We start from the raw sequence: 16,697 nt of genomic DNA, 5'->3' as shown, positions 1-16,697 counted from the left end.
GTTATTGCCATGAACTCTTAAATAAAAATGTCCCTGCCTTCTAATGATTAATATAATCGACAAGCGGCCGGTCCAGCAGGCCTTGAGTTGCTGAATTCATTTGCCTCGTTTCCATTTTCAGATGGCTTTGTCATTCTTGGCCAGATTTAACCAAAAAAGTTCTTTTACTGCTGGCCTCCTTTTCTTGGGCATGCTTGAGGGGGGCGAAGTTGTTTTGACTTTTCAGTGAATAAGCATTAATATCAGACGGTGCTAAACTTGTCTCCCTCGGTCTTAGAACCTCAGCATGCAGACATTAGATTATTCTTTCGACTCCAGGTCTACTTTTGAAAAATGAGATCCAGCATCCTTAAGAACACAGCATCCCCCATCAAGTCAGTAACCCTGTCCGGATGCTGTGGATGGATAGAAAAGCTGCTATTTACAACAGAATCTCAACAATGAAGATGACGCCTGAAAACCATCTCCTCTTTTTGCCTTTTCAAGAAATCAAAGAATTGTATTATCATGGTTTTTACTTAGTAAGGACTGTCTGTAGTTGTCATTAAAATCCACCTTGTTTCATATCGAGAGCCTAGATGGACTCTCCAAAGTTGGATCTCCATCGCCCAGTTAAGTAGGTGAGGAAGTCTGTATTATAATTCATCTGGAACGAGAGGCAAGTAGCAACCATCTAGAAAGCCCTCCGATTAGCATGGTCTCACCCTTGTTTAAAATCAAGTCAAGCTAATCTTTCAGTCACTCTACTTCCGTAATAATTTGCCTTTTAGGCTTCAAGGGCCATTTGATTTCCACCATAGTTCTCTGTTCTACAGGACTAGGTCCCTTTCCTTTCGGTTGTAATTATTACCAATTTAGGGCCATGCAAATGACCTGGTTACCACGTAATGAGCCTTGTATGTTTACTTTGAGAGAAAAATTATGTGTAGGAGATGTTGAGGGGTAGAAGAAAGGCACGGAAAACTGGAACTATTTTGGGTGGCAAACTGTAAAGCAAAAAAAGAAAAAGAAGAAAGTATACCTTATTTTGTATCTGATGTACACCTGGGACAGTTTTCTAATATGCTGCCAAAGTCTTTGTAGTATCCCCCAGGTCTTCTCTGGAGTGTTTACCCCATTTGTGATAGACTATTAATCACTTAGTGCAACAAAGCCCTGAAGTGTGTTGGAGAGAGCGTGTGCAAGAAAATACAAAGCCATAGATCTTGATTGACTTCACTGACCTGTGTAACTTGATGTCTGGGTTTTGCCCTCCGAGATAGATTGTTTTATAGCGAGTGTCACCAAAGACTTTTTCCTTCCAATTTATAGAAGAAGAAAAAAAGAGAAATTATTAATAAATGACATGACTTTTCATCGGCGTGGTTCTCATTCCATCTTTTCTGTGGATGACAAAAAGGGGTCCATTCTCAGGAGGATTCTGCGCCCTGGGGGCCGCAGAGCCTGCGCGGAGATCCTGGGGGAGACAGGCCCATGAGGTGGGACCACGTGTGCTGGGGGCAGACCCAACCCTCCCCGCCTGGATGCAGCCCAGCGGCCAGCCTGGCGGGGAACGCAGTGCTGCCGGCGACAGCCGTCTTCCAGGCCAGATGCAGCTGGTGCTGTTGGGAGCAGGCCAGGGTGAGCGGTGGGGACATGCCCAGCTCCCAGCCTTCCTCCACACAGACGCTGGGACAATGCGGCAGGGCCGGGCCCAGAGCATCTGGAGCCTGACAGCTGTGTCCATTCCCCCCTTTGGTTTCAACTACTGTGGAGAGCTCATGAATCACTGGCTGGCGAAGCACTTATTAGACTGGCATTTCTCAAAAGAGTTTGTAAATGGTTCCAGGTGGGCGTGCAGCTCCAAGCGTCGGGACCACAGTAGTCAGGTGCACCCAGTAATGAACCTGCTTTCGATCGCCCCTTCCCACCTTCCTTGCCAGCGGCATCTTCTCCTCCTCTCTGTTCGGCTTCATCCACCCTCTTTCTTAGGGGCGTTTTTAGAGAAAAAACGTCCGCCACCAATGGACATGTTTGCAGGGAGCAAATGCCAAATTGTGCTGGGGGGTGTTGATTTGTTTTCTGATGTCAGTCGAGTTTTTTGTTTTGTATTTCAGTTTGTCAATCTGTAAAATGGTGACTTCAGAATATTTACAAGTGTTTTCTGAACAGCTACTGACTACTCAGCCCTGTGCTAGGTGCTTTGGAGGGAATTAAAATGAAAAAAAAAAAAATCCTACTTCCCGTCCCCAAGCAAGGGAGAGAGAAGTCAGGGTGGGGTTGGACAAGGCAAGTCATCAGAGGAGTCTCAGCAAGGAATTCGCCAAGTCCCAGGTTCCATACTGGAACGTGGTCCTGACAGCGCTACTTGTAGAATCTGGCCCGGCAATGTGACTGATGATAGAATCCCCAGTGCGCACTAGAAGGCTCGTTGGAGAAGTAGCTTTAAAATTCAGCCCAACCCTACCTCACAGATGTTTCAACGAATGCCAGAGCATGCAAAAATACCTCGAGCCAACCTACTTAATAAATAAACGATGGTGTTGCATTAGAATCTGAGCATTTCCGCCAAGTCTGCACACGACAAGAGAAAACTAGAAGTTACTGGTGGACACTTGAGTTGTTCCATATTGGCCACACTTAACGTGATGCGGTCTTTCCGATTTGCAGGGACTCAAAATATAGGGGGAACGAATTTGACTATGTTGCCTTCCATTTGAGGCTCAACTACACTTTGGAGGGGATAGTGGAAGTGCTTGTCTACTACAGTGGGTCCAACGTTTGTGTTTGCTTTTGACCTCACTCATGAACTGCTCATGTGTGCTGGTTAAAGTCACAGTCTTCAGAACAGGACCACCTCGGTTTGAACCCTGATTCTGCTCTTGATTGTTCTGTGACCTTATGGAGATTTCCTGCCCTCTCTGTGCCTCATTTCCTCAGAATTGTGCTAGTCTGTACCTCATAGGGTTCTCATGAGGATGAAATAAATGCATAAATACCAAGTTCTTCAAATAGCAGCCAAGATATAATAAGAAGTATGTAAGTCTTACCTATTACTAGTAGTTAATATTTTGCCAAAATGGTTTATTTTAAGAATCTTTTCCTTAACCTGTTAAAAAGGAAACATTCTGAGTTTAATGTTCAGGATATTAATACTGACCCAGATTAAACTGTGATCTTTCTAGTGTCAGGCATCTCTTGTTTCCAACTTCAATTATATTTTAATGTCTGTCAACATGAAATCATCCTAGCATCCAGGAACAGGCAATCCATCAGCAGAAATTACATAAAGTCAAGTTTTTATTTTCTGGCTGAACTTCTTTGGGGAATGGCTGGGGTTTTTTTATTCTCATTTAATGGAATATAGTTAAGGTGGCTCAGGACTAAAATGAAGTTTAGGTGCTAATTATTAGTGTTTCTTTTCTTGTGACTTCAATTACATGAAGAAAGAGAACATGCTCTTGCCAATATGTAAATGATTTGCCAAGCTTGAATTTCTTGTCCAACCTAAACTGCAAATAACCTGGTTTCCTTGGCTAGATCTACTTGTAAATCAAATCCAAAATATGTCTTTAATCAGAAAGGATCAGTTATCCCATTTTAGAGTAGAGAAAAAAAGGTTAAGCTATGAATAGGGAGACTTGGAGGCTATTTGCTCTGCTCCCCAAAGACCCATATATACGTTATTTTATAACATGTTTTTTAAAAACTTAATATATAGTGAACATATTTCCGTGTCATTACATCATCTTTAACCATCAAACCGTAATGAATGCATAGTACTCCATTGTATAGCTATTCTGTATTTTCTTTGCCCAATTCCTAACTGTTGGAAATTTAGGTATTTTTAAATTTCTTATGTGATAAATATTGTAATCAACATTTGATCAATGTGAGCCATGCTATGATAAATATTCATTAAAAAAAAATCTTTGTTCACATCCATGACCAGTCTCTTAGGATAAGTGATAGACATAAAATTAGCAGGTCAAATATTATAAACATTTTATTTTATTTTTTTAAGATTTTATTTATTTATTAGAGAGAGAGAGAGAGAGCACAGAGTGGAGGGAGAAGGAGAAGCAGACTCCCCGCTGAGCAGAGAGACCAATGCAGGGCTCCATCCCAGGCCCCTGAGATCATGACCTGAGCCAAAGGCAGACACTTAACTGACTGAGCCACCCAGGCACCCCTTATAAACATTTTAAAGACTTTTGCTACATATGCATAAGATATTTCAATGTATCGTAATGCCTACTGAAAGAAAAAGTAAATTAATGTGATAAAAAGCTATCTAGAAAATCTCATAATTGTAGTTTGGCAGCCATAATGTTTTTAAAAATTGGGGTCCCTAAAGGCAAAATTAACAAAGGGTCGTCTTCAGTGGTTAAAAAACAAAAAAGCTGGATATCATTCCCCTGGAGAAACTAATTTACTGGTATTAGGCCTCTTTTCGGATGTTGGAAAAATTTTTCTAGGTAACATGTCCCTTATGTCTTGTCTTCGGTTTGCAATAGAGAGTAAAAATGAATCTTCCTTCTCAAATATTTTCTTCTTCCTTCTGGTAATATCCATATCAATTAAGTTTTAATAAAGGCATTTTATTTATTTTTTTAAAGATTTTATTTATTTATTTGACAGAGAACACAAGTAGGCAGAGTGGCAGGCAGAGGGAGAGGGAGAAGCAGGCTACCCGCTGAGCAGGGAGCCAGATGTGGGGCTCGGTCCCAGGACCCTGAGATCATGACCTGAGCCGAAAGCAGCTGCTTACCTGACTGAGCCACCCAGGTGCCCCAATAAAGGCATTTTAAACATCATCCTCCATGGCAGCTAGTGCCTCTCATTTATCAGTAGCAACCTATTTTTCTTCTTTCCCTCTTAAGAGTCATGATTTCTATGGTGCTGCCCCCCTCCTCCTGACTCCAGGGGAGGATGTGCCTGTCAAGTCATTTAGACCCAATTCTAGATCATCTGTTGGTACTTTAAAAAGGAGGTACCGTCTTTCCTCTAGCATTATGTGCATAATACAACGGAGTAAGCTTTACACTAACAGTATGGCAAGGCCAGAAGTCAGAGAGTAGGCATTTCACATGTCTTGGGGCAGACTTGATGGAAGATGTGTGTTTAAGTGAGACCTTAAGAAATAAGTAGCAATTTAACCAACAGAAAAGAGTGGAAAGGATACTACTTGCAAAGGGATGTGAACTCAAACACTCTCCATCAGAAGTATGTACAGAAGGAAAAGTGAGAGCCTAGATAGGTGTGGAGGCATCATCATCACACAAAGATGTGGGCTGGTTTGGTTTGACATGGCTCAGGATGACTGTGTGGCTAATGACAAGTGCTCTCAGTAAAAACTAAAGGAAGTAGGTAATAATAATAATAATAGCAATAACTTCATTGAATCCCATTCTCTTTTCTCCTGATGCAAAATTTTCAGTGCAAAATACTGGAATTGTGGGTCAATCTGATTCTACTGCATTCATCAAAGTATGGAGAGGGTAGCAGAAAGCATGTTCTTAAAATCTTTAGGAAAGGTCTGGCCCTGAAGACTTTCAAAATGGAAAAATTGACTTCATTTTCTGGTTAGGATGTTGAATGTTGCAGGAGATTATCACACTCATCCTTACAGTGAGTATAAGTTGAGTAAGTTACAATATCATGGAAATTTAAAGCCTGGCAGAGAGCTGCAGATGCAAAGAAATTTAAATGAGCTGAATCTTAGGAAGAGACTATCCATTCCTGAGAGAAGAGTATCCTATGGTTGCTTTCATCCTAGCAACACCAGAATGTTATGCCATCAGAGAGTGGGGGAAGGAGAAACCAGGTGAATTGCTAATGAACTTTTAGCAGCCATGTGTAGGCTGCCATGAGGGACTCAAAGTCCTAGGTGACCCAGTCACATATTGATCCACACCTACCTACCAATTCTTCCCCATGACAGCCTCATGAAGTGGATGCAGCAGGAAACTGAGTGCAGGACAAGAGAACTCAGAGAAATCCCCTTGAGACACACTGGGTCTTCACTGGTTGGAGGGCTGTGTCCACCAATATCTGAGGGAAGGGAAGGAAAGGAAAACAGAAAATCCTTCCCATCCCAACATGTACAGGACCATCACAGTGCAAGGCAGTGGCCCATTGAAGGTAGGGGGAAGAGCAGGAAACCTAAGATCCCCCAAAAGCACACAGGAGAGACCCCTTCAAGATTCACTAGGCTCCCACTGAGTGCATTACCATGACCAACCAAAGGCTGGGGGCAGGACAGGAAATTTAAGACAAATCCCCCTGAGGTTCATGGGATCCTCACCAAATGCAGAGCAGAAACTCCTCAAATTTTGGAAACAGGGCTGAAAGCTGAGAGGGTGCCTTCAAGGTACATAGGGCCCTTATCAAATGCAATTTAGTGGCTTATGGAGGACCAGGGGCAGGAGAACAGAGATAAATGCCCTGAAGTACATAGAACCATCCATTTGGCAAGAACATGAAGAAAAGGCAACCCTTGTGCACTATTAGAACAACTGTAAATTGCCACAGCGGCTATGGAAAACAATATGAAGGTTCCTAAAAATATTAAAAATAGAACTACCATATGATCTGGCAATCCCACTCATGAGTACATACCTGAAGGAAATGAGATCACTTTCTGGAAGAGATATCTACACCCCCATGTTCACTGTAACATTATTTACAAGAGCCAACATAGGGAAACAATGTAAGTGTCCATCAATGCATAAATGGATAAAGAAAATGTAATATATATACATATAATATGTAATATTATCTATATTTTGTGTATAATATATATTACATATACGTAATAATTATATATGATATCATTCAGCCTTAAAAATAAAGACATCCTGTCATTTGCAACAACATGGACAGACTTTGAGGATGTTACACTAAGTGAAATAAGTCAAACACAGAAAGACAAACACCATATGTTCTCACTTATATGTGGAATCTAAAAAAACCAAACTCATAGGAATAGAGAATAGAATGGTGGTAACAGGGATTGGGGGTTGGGGGGTAGGGAAATGGGTGGAGGTGATCAAAGGTAAAAACTTCCAGTTATCGGGCACCTGGGTGGCTCAGTTGTTAAGCATCTGCCTTCGGCTCAGTTCATGATCTCAGGGTCCTGGGATCGAGGCCCACATCGGGCTCCCTGCTCGGCGGGAAGCCTGCTTCTCCCTCTACCACTCTCCCTAATTGTGTTCCTGCTTTCGCTCTCTGTCAAATAAATAAAAAAATCTTAAAAAAAAAAAAAAACCAAAAACTTCCAGTTGTCAAATGAATAAATTCTGGGGATGTAATGTCCAACATGATGACTATAGTTGACAATACTGTACTGTATATTTGAAAGTTGCTAAGAGAAATCTTAAAAGTTCTCACCACACACACACACAAATGTGATTATGTGGGGTGATGGATGTATTAACTAAATTTATTGTGGTAATAATTTTGCAATATACACATATATCAAATCACTACATTGTACTTACAATTACATTACATTACATCATACACCTTAAACTTACACAATGTTATATGTCAATTATATCTCAGTAAAGCTGGGGAAAAAATAAGTTCAACATGTCAAAATCAGTGGCTTTTAAGAAAAGACTGGAAATGATCTTCTTGAACTTGGCCTTAGAGTAAGCAAAAATTTCTAAGTATTTTTAAAAAATGATCAACCAAAAAGGAAAAAAAAATTGATCTCCATTAAAATAAATAGTTTCTGTTTATAAGACACCATTAGGAAAATATTTTTATGAAGTTTGAAATAGGCAAAACTAATACACGGTGATATAAACAAGAACAGTGGTTGCCTCTGGGTTGGGGTAGAGGTGAGAATAACTAGAAAACAGTATGAGGGAAGAGCCTAGGGTGATGAATATCTTTCTGTATCTTGAAATAGGAGATGATTATATCAGTGTGTATAATTTGCAAAACCTAAGGAACTGTACACCTAGTATCTGTGTATTTTATTATATGTTATTTATATACCTCAATTTAAAAAAATGTTAAAAATATATAAATTCACTAGCAATAAAATAAACACAATTTTGAAAAAAAATTAAAATAGGGTGTGAAGACTCCAACCCTGGTCAAATGGGGGCCTCAAATATTAGCCAATGAGAAGACAAAGTAAGACATTTCCTAAAAGTAGAGTGGGTGCACCATAGTGAGACATTTGGAACTTAGGAATCTAGGTTTTATGCTACCATGAGATGGTAGAGCAATTGTTTCTCAACTTTTTTGGGTCTCAGACTCCTTTGAAATTCAATTGATCTATGATCTCTGGTCCAGAGATACGCATAAGCTACACACACACACACACACACACACAATATTTGAAATATTTGACATACTATAGAAGAGCTCCATGAACTCCCTGAAGGCTATCCATGAGCTCCCATGATTCCAGTGACACCAGGATAAGAAAGCGTCCCTAACTCCTCAAAGCCACAGAGAGTTACAGCACAAAAAGACTACCTTTTACTAAAGAAGACAGTCATGTTTCCTAAGTGCTCTTTGCAAATACCGCATTGCAGTTTTGTAAGAACATTTCATCCTCCAGTTTATATGACATTTCCACTCAATATAACATGTCAAATCCCACCAAACCTTCTGTTACTGTTTATTATCCAAACTGGTGGGAGCACCCAAGGTTAATGAAAATTATCAGTTACCTGTGGTCCTAAAATGGAATTGGATTCATTGGCCTGAGGATTCTTGCTGGGAAAATGAACCCAACTCTAAATGTGAGTCACTCTGAGTCAAAGGATCAACCAGTGAGAAGATAATACCAAGAATATGATTCACAACACAGAGCCGCTTAGTAGAAGCAAATGCCTGCACGGCCATGATATGTAAAACTGCTCCCGAAGATGGGAGGAGAGGCCAGGGCTATGGGTTGGTAGACATCTGGCATTTTTGACAGATGTGGAAAATTATCTTTGCAAATTAATTTGTTTTTCTTAATGATCCCAAATGCTTGGACTAGCTCTGGTTTAGACGATTTATGAATGGATATTAGCTGACCCAGTTTTTCCAGTAAATGGGTATGATATTCCACCCCCTTCCTTAGATGAGGAAGAGAACATTCAGATTTTTTAGAGTATCATATCTACAACCTGTTTCCAACTTTTTTGAAGAAAAAAATCTCTTAAGCCAAGCATATCTCAGAAGCATTTCATGCTAGTTTCTTCCTTTCACTCCCTAACTCCTTATTTATAGCTTCTAGATATTGGCAGGAACAAATTCCTACAGCTATTCTTTGCATAACATTGTCTAAATACTTTATTTTGAGGCCCCTTTTTTCCTCACCCATCAACTCATAGTGTCTGTAAAAATAAAGCGTTAGGCTGCTTAAAGGCAACAACTCTGCAGTATATCGCTGAATCTTTAATTACAAAAACAACTGTCCTCATGTTATTTAGGTGAATACCTTAGGCATTCTACGTGGATGCTAAAAACTACTCCCAAGATGGCCACCCAGAAGCCAACTACCCTTAGGTCATCCAGGTCATCCAGATCATCTAGGAGATTCACCCCACTACATTACTCCAGGTGGGTTGTGGAGGCTATTACATGAAAACTGGGATTACCTTATTCAGTTATGATTATTCTATTGTAACCTTTGAGAGTAAAACCACATTCTTATGTGAAGTTAGGACCTTACTTGAGGCGTGAGGTCATTCATGATGTGAATAAATAAAAAGACACAGGAAATGGAAGCATGTGGGTGAGTCCTGGGGAGGCAAGAGTTAGGGCCTAGCCCTCTTGGTCCTGAATTTATCTGGCTATCAGCTCTACCAAAGGAGATTTATAAATATACATAGATTCCTAAGCCCATGTCCAGAGTCTGATTCAATAAGCCTGAGGTGAGTTTTATCATCTAAATATTTTAAAATATGACCAGACATTTCTTTCTTTTTTAAAAAATATATTTATTTATTCAGGAGGAGGGGAGGGGCAGAGGGAAAGGGAGAGAGAGAAATCCTCAAGCAGACTCCCCACTGAGCACAGAGCCTGACACAGGGCTCAATCCCGGGACTATAAGATCATGGCCTGAGCTGAAATCAAGAGTTGGGCTCTCAACCAACTAAGCCACCCAGGCACCCCATCACCAGACATTTCTGATACATGGTTACATTTACTATTCCTTCCTATACCAGGGTCCATAATCCTTTTGTGTTATTGATACCTTTTAGAATCTGATGAAAAGTATGGGCCAATTTTGTAAAAGGAAAAAAAAGCATATATACCCAAAAAAAGTATGTGGAGTGGTTCATCTAAATAACATGTTTGATCACATCTCTCTGCTGCCTACAAGCACTAGAGAATTCTCTATTGCCTAGGATTTTCAGATTCTCAGACTCCTTTACATGGTTTTCTAGGTCTCCCATAATCTCACCACTGAAGCCTCTTGTGTCCTTTTCTTTTCCTATTTGTTTGTTTGTTTGTTTTTAGCCTTGTGGCCTTTGCTCATGTTGTCCCTTCTGCCTGGGATCCTATTCTATCTTTCTCAAACCTGATTTTTCATGTATTCTTTAAGAGTAAACTCAGCCAGTACTTCCTCCAGAATTTCTGACCCATTCTCCCCAGCCCCCTTTCCAAAGTGTATTAGGTCCCTTCACCTGTTTTACCTTAGCATCCTGTGCATATTCCTTTCACAGCACATACCACGTTATGCTGGAGCTTTCTGCTTAGGTGCCTGTCTGTCCCAGATGGGGAGATAAGTGAGGGCAAAGAGGGTATCTTAGTCATTTGGTGTACCAATAGATAGTTAGGATTTGGGTTCTTGATTGGATCTGGAATTGCTTGTGGCACCTTTATCTTTTTCTAGGCTCTACCCCTTCTCCTTCCTGGGCCACGATTCCTATGGAATCCCACACATTTGAGTCCGACCTGATGTATTACCTGCTCAAGTGCGGTGGAGTGTGTATGAATTCTCTCGGTGCGCTCTTCTGCGCTGGGGCTCAAGCTTCAGTGAAGCCTAAGTATGGTTCTAATTTCTTCATTTGGCTCAATTGCTTTCCTGCTGCAAAGCCTAAAGAGGATAATGATTCTCTGAGCCAAAGGATCAGGACCAATTGCCTGGAGGCCTGGGCTCGAAGAAAGCGGCCTCCAGGGCCAAGGTATCTGCAGGAAGGAGCTAGAGCTTCTCTAGAGTGCCCCCGCGTCGCCCCCAGGGAGGCTCTGCCGCTGAAAGCACAAGGTTGGCAATCATGATGGATTCCTCTCGAGATGCTTGTCGATAACTTAGCTTTTGTTAAGAGTAGTGTATCTACTTTAATGAGCAGTGAAATACAGTTTGTATGAAATAGTGGCTTCTAGTATTCCTGGAGTAGCCCCAGTTGTATTTAATGTACAGAAAGGGGGGGGGACAAGGGAGGGGATTTTTTTTTTTAAGATTTTATTTGAGAGAGACAGAGCGTGTGTGCATGTGCATGAGTGGGGGGAGGGAAAGAGGGAGAGGGACAAGCAGACTCCCTGTTGAGCCCAACTGGCCAATCCCAGGACCCTGAGATCATGACCTGAGCTGAAGTCAGATGCTTACCTGACTGAGCCACCCAGGTGCCCCAAGCGGATGGTTTTTATACGGAAAGACCCTGCTTGTTGTTAGTAACTTATTCTTGGAAGTTCTAGGAAAGTCGGAATTCCTATATTGTAGCCACTTAATTACTAGCAAGAATCTCATTACTTAAAGAAACTAAGCTACACTTGTGTAAGGAAAAAGTTGTTAATGTGGCTAACCATTTTCTCATTTACTTGGCTTGTAAGTTTTAAAGTTTCTTCAGATAGGAAATAGTGAGGTAGACAGGAAAGAGCCTGGGCATTGGTATGAGCAAGACCCAGTTCATGTTCTAGTTGGACCACCGTAGTGGGTATGGTTGATTGCCTATTTCGTATTTTCTGCCTTCCTCCTGAAGAGAGTAGCATTTTTGTGGTTCAGGAATATGACTGATTGGCTTTAGATACTTCTCTCTCCCTTTACCAATGATTGGTTCATGAATGGGCATATGAACCCAGACTGGGCCTCTGAGAAATGAGGAGAGCTCTGCTGGGGCATTCTAAGAAAATTCTTGCTCACCCTTCAGGGACATCTTCTTAAAGTGGCTCTTACTACTAACTATGAAGTAGGAGCCACCATCCCATGGGTGTGAAAGGAACTGCCTTCAGGATGACCCTGAACTGTGAATGTCTGGCACAAGGAACATGAATCCTTGCACACACTTTGGAGCTTCTGGATAGAATAACCCTAAATTATGTACCATTTCTGGACTTGCAGGTTTGTGAGCCAGTAAATTTCCTGTTTACAGCTGTTTGAATCCTTACTCCTATTACTTGCTGCTGAAAGCAGCTTAATTGATAACAGCCGCTAACCAGTTTGGGATTTAGGCAGGTTGCTTCACTAGGTTAGCCTCGGTATCCAAACCCAGAAAAGGAAAAAAGACAAGGAATGGAGCGTTTCTGGAAAGATGACAACAATCCACCTGTTGAGTTGTGGTGCCTGGGACCATCAAAGTTGACTTTTCTCCTGTTGCATTTCCTTTCAAAGCCATGGATTCTTCTCACTAGGTTGAGAGGTTTCTCGCTGGGCAGGACTCCGTGGCCTGGCTGCATAATTGGCATCTTTTCCTTCAGAGATGTGAAGCAGCATCTTCTTTTTCTGTTCTTGATTCCGAAATGGTCCTGGTCCTGACTTTTTCTACGGATGTGCTGGCCTATTGTTGCCTCTGCCTCAATGACCTTTCACGCAGAACATCTTCTGAGCCTCACAGAGGACAGAGAGCTGGGAGTCCACTGAGCTTCCGGACTTGCTTGTGTGACGACCTTCTGTCTAGTCACAATACACACGTGGCCGGATGTGGTCTGAGACTTACTTTCGTCAAAACCTGGGTGTCATCTGCCCACTGCACCATTTTTTTCTTGGATTCATTCAACAAATAATTACTGAACACCTACTGTGTGCCAGACACAGGGCTAGGCCTTGGGGACGGTATCAGTTTGTTAGAGCTGCCATAACAAAATACCGCAGCTTGGGTGGCTCAAACAACAGAACTTAATTTTCTCACAGTTCTGGAGGCAAGAAGGCTGAGACCAAGATACCAATTGGCAGGACCGATTCCTTCTGAGGCCAATCTCCTTGCCATGTCGGTGGCCATCTTCCCTTACTGTCATCACGTGCCCTTTCCTCTGCGTGGGCACATGTCTGTGTTCACATTTCCCATTCTTAGGAGGACACCAGTTATATTGGATTAGGGCCTACTCTACAGAACTCATACTGGAGCACCTGGGTGGCTCAGTCAGTGGAGCACGGACTCTTGATCTCAGGGTTTGTGAGTTCAAGCCCCATGTTGGGAGTAGAGAGCACTTAAAAATAAAATCTTAAAAAAAAAACAAAACTCACTTTGATTTCATTACCTCTTTAAAGACCTTATCTCCAAATACATTTACATTCTGAGATACTAGGGTTTAAGGGCTTCAACATGTGGACTTTGGGGGGAAACACAATTCAGGCCACAGCAGATGGGATACAGCTGGGCGGCAGAAACAAATCCTGAGAGGCAGCTTCTTTTGAGTGTGAGCAGTTTGCCCATGATGCTCTCTTGGTTTGTTTCCTGAGCCACCTCTCGGTGGAGTGATAGACTGCTGGGGAGCAACCAGAATAGCAAAGGAGCTCTCCTAGATGGGGTCTGACTCCCTCCTCTTCTTTGCAGGGAACTCTGATCCTTTACAACTATATGCCATTACTCACTGACAGTACATCCTATTACTGTTTTTGCTGATTCTATGCAAAGTGATAAATTTAGCCAAAGTCCTTCTGAGTTGTAGGTAAAACGCAGTTAGAATTACAGATGAAGAAATAGCAAGCTGTCTGCAAAAATGTATTCAGTGGCAGGATGCCTATAATCCACGGAGATCATGTGCACCTGTAGCTCTAACAATTATAGATCGCCTTCATTAAACGTTTGTTCTATTACATGTTTGGTGCTCAATTGGTTATGTTTGCCACCTCGTTAATTCACAAACAATGCCTTGATATCATCACTCCCAGGTTTTAGATGGGAAAAATGAGCACTTCGGGAAGTGAGGGTACTGAGCGCAGATTTGGCCCCTGGTCTAGCTGGTGCTATAACCACCAAGCACTATTGCTAAGGAAAAGCGTGGCTGGTTTTTGTTTAGGGAGGCATGGAGGAGAAAGTGATAGCTAGTGACACTTTCCTGAACTTGAAATTATATAACTAGAGCTGGAAGGGACTGATGAGATCATCCAGGCCTCGCTCCAAGATGTACCTTGGGTGAATGAAAAAGTTAGAACTATAATTCTGGTTTTCTGATTCCAAATCTAGTATTCTTTACTCTATCCCCATGATGTCCCTCTGGTTCTTTGTCTACCACATAATGATAACCCAAAACCATATTGTTATTTTTAGAGTGCCTTTGTGTTCTCATAATGTTTTCACCTAATTACATTTAAAACAAAACAAAACAAAACAATGGGCTTTAATTGGCTAAGCGGGAAATGCCCTGGGCTCTTCTAGGCAAAGAGAAATGTAATCAGGCTGAAGGGAGACGTCTCAGCAGTCCTGTTTCTCAACAATTTGGGGTTGTTGTTTTTTTAATCCTGGATCCCGGTCAGGAAGGTCAGGAAGACTGACTTGAAGGAGCAGACTTTAACTCTCTTGGTCGTCATGCTGAGGCAGAGAACAAAACTTTTCAGAATCAGGACCGCACAGGTCTCAGTGTAAAGAACAGAACTGCAGTCTGGAGCAAACACAAAGAGGAGGCATTCCCAGGGTAAAGCGAGAAATGAATATATCATGAATATATCCTTGGTAGCAAGCAACAGAATTTTCTGCTGGCTAAAATAGAGAGGAAAAAATAAAGATAAGAAATGCATTATCCTACCCTAAGGTACCTCATGGGATGAAAAGGAAGGCTGACGAAATCAGGCTTAGAACAGAGAGGAAGCCGGTAACTCCAGATTGTCTCAAAAACTAGAATGAATGAATAGAAACCGTATGTTCTGCCATAGTTTCATTTCATTCTAGAATTAAAATCCCAGAAGAGGAAGTACAGTTGGCCAAGCTGAGATTATGTGCCTGCTGCCGACTAGGTGGTGTGGTTAACAAAAATACCTGCAGAGCTAGCCTCCAAGGACAGTTCCAGTTGCCCTGATAGAAGGCCCCCAGGCTTACCATCCTTCCCACTGAGATTACAAAATGATCTCAGGACGTTTTATGCTCTTTAAAGTGACTGGGGACCCCAAAGAGCTTTTGGCTTATGTAGATATCCTATTAGAAATTAAAACTGATGAATTTTAAAATATTTATTTACTAATTCATTTAAAAGAAACAATAAACCCATTTCATTTTTTTTTTTTAAGATTTCATTTATTTATTTGTCAGAGAGCACAAGCAGGGGGAGTGGCAGGCAGAGGGAGAAACAGGCTTCCTGCCGAGCAGGGAGCCCTATGCGGGGCTCGATCCCAGGACTCCGGGATCATGACCTGAGCCGAAAGCAGATGCTCAATGACTGAGCCACCCAGGCACCCCAAACACATTTCATTTTTAATGTAAATGGTATATTTTAAAAATAAAATATCTGTATTTTCTAGAGCCAGAAACAGTAAGAAGAGGAGTTTTGTCTTATATTTTTGCAAATTTCTTTATGTCTGGCTTAATAGAAGGTAGCTGTTGCACTCAGTCTGTTGTGATATTTTATTCTGCTTAAAGTATTTGGAAAAAAAGCTGTCTTCACACAGCTGTGAACTCAGTGAGCCAATAGCCTTTCACGTAATTGTGGAGATTCTTCTTTGATATTCTACCAAAACTCAACAAAGAGTAGCTTCTTAAAAATCTGAAACCTTGTTAGTAAACTTTTCTTGCCCAGATACTTTAAAATCCATTAGTATCTCTTGCACTTTGAATGGGTTTTTTACCCACTCACGATTTCATATAATCATGCATTGGTCATTTGGAAAATATTGGTTCACTGAGTTTATGCAGATCTTCCAAATATCGACACATTTTATTTACAATGCACAAAATTACAGTGATTGCTATCACCACCAATCTCATGAGAAAAATAAGCATCGGGACACTGTCAAACTCATGGTGGCGGATACTAACTTTTCTAATATTTTCTAGTTTTTTCATGAAATCTTAAATGTTATTAGTAGCAAAAATACTGTCAGCTGTTTTCCTTGAAGTGACAGGCTCACGTCATTCATTTTTTGAGAAAGTGTCTGCCTAATCAGTACTCGGGTCTGAATAACCATAGTTTGTCTGTAAGTCATCCTTTTGAGCCAAAATGGAATTCCATGAGGGGGAAAAAAAACAGTTAACCCAGCTCTCACTCAAGCAATTGCACAAATGCTTTTCCTTGAGACAATGATCATAATTTTGTCTGTAGTGGGGGTACTTTCCATTTCACCATAAAGAATATTAAAATGATGTGAACCCGGGGGCCGAGGCTTATTAAGTTAACAATTCTTATTGCAACATCAATGATATTTTAAAATGAAAGTGGCTTGGGGCACCTGGGTGGCTCAGTCAGTTAAGCATCTGCCTTCGGCTCAGGTCGTGATCCCAGGGTCCTGGGATCGAGCCCCACGTCGGGCTCCCTGCTCAATGATGAGCCTGTTTCTCCCTCTCCCTCTGCCTGCTGCCGCCCCCTGCTTGTGCTCTCTCTCTCTTTGTCAA

The sequence above is a fragment of the Neomonachus schauinslandi genome, chromosome 4 (assembly GCF_002201575.2).
Source record: "Neomonachus schauinslandi chromosome 4, ASM220157v2, whole genome shotgun sequence".
In the NCBI taxonomy this organism is placed as follows: domain Eukaryota; kingdom Metazoa; phylum Chordata; class Mammalia; order Carnivora; family Phocidae; genus Neomonachus; species Neomonachus schauinslandi.
The sequence above is the reverse complement of the archived record's forward strand: the minus strand, read 5'-3'. Positions refer to the sequence as shown.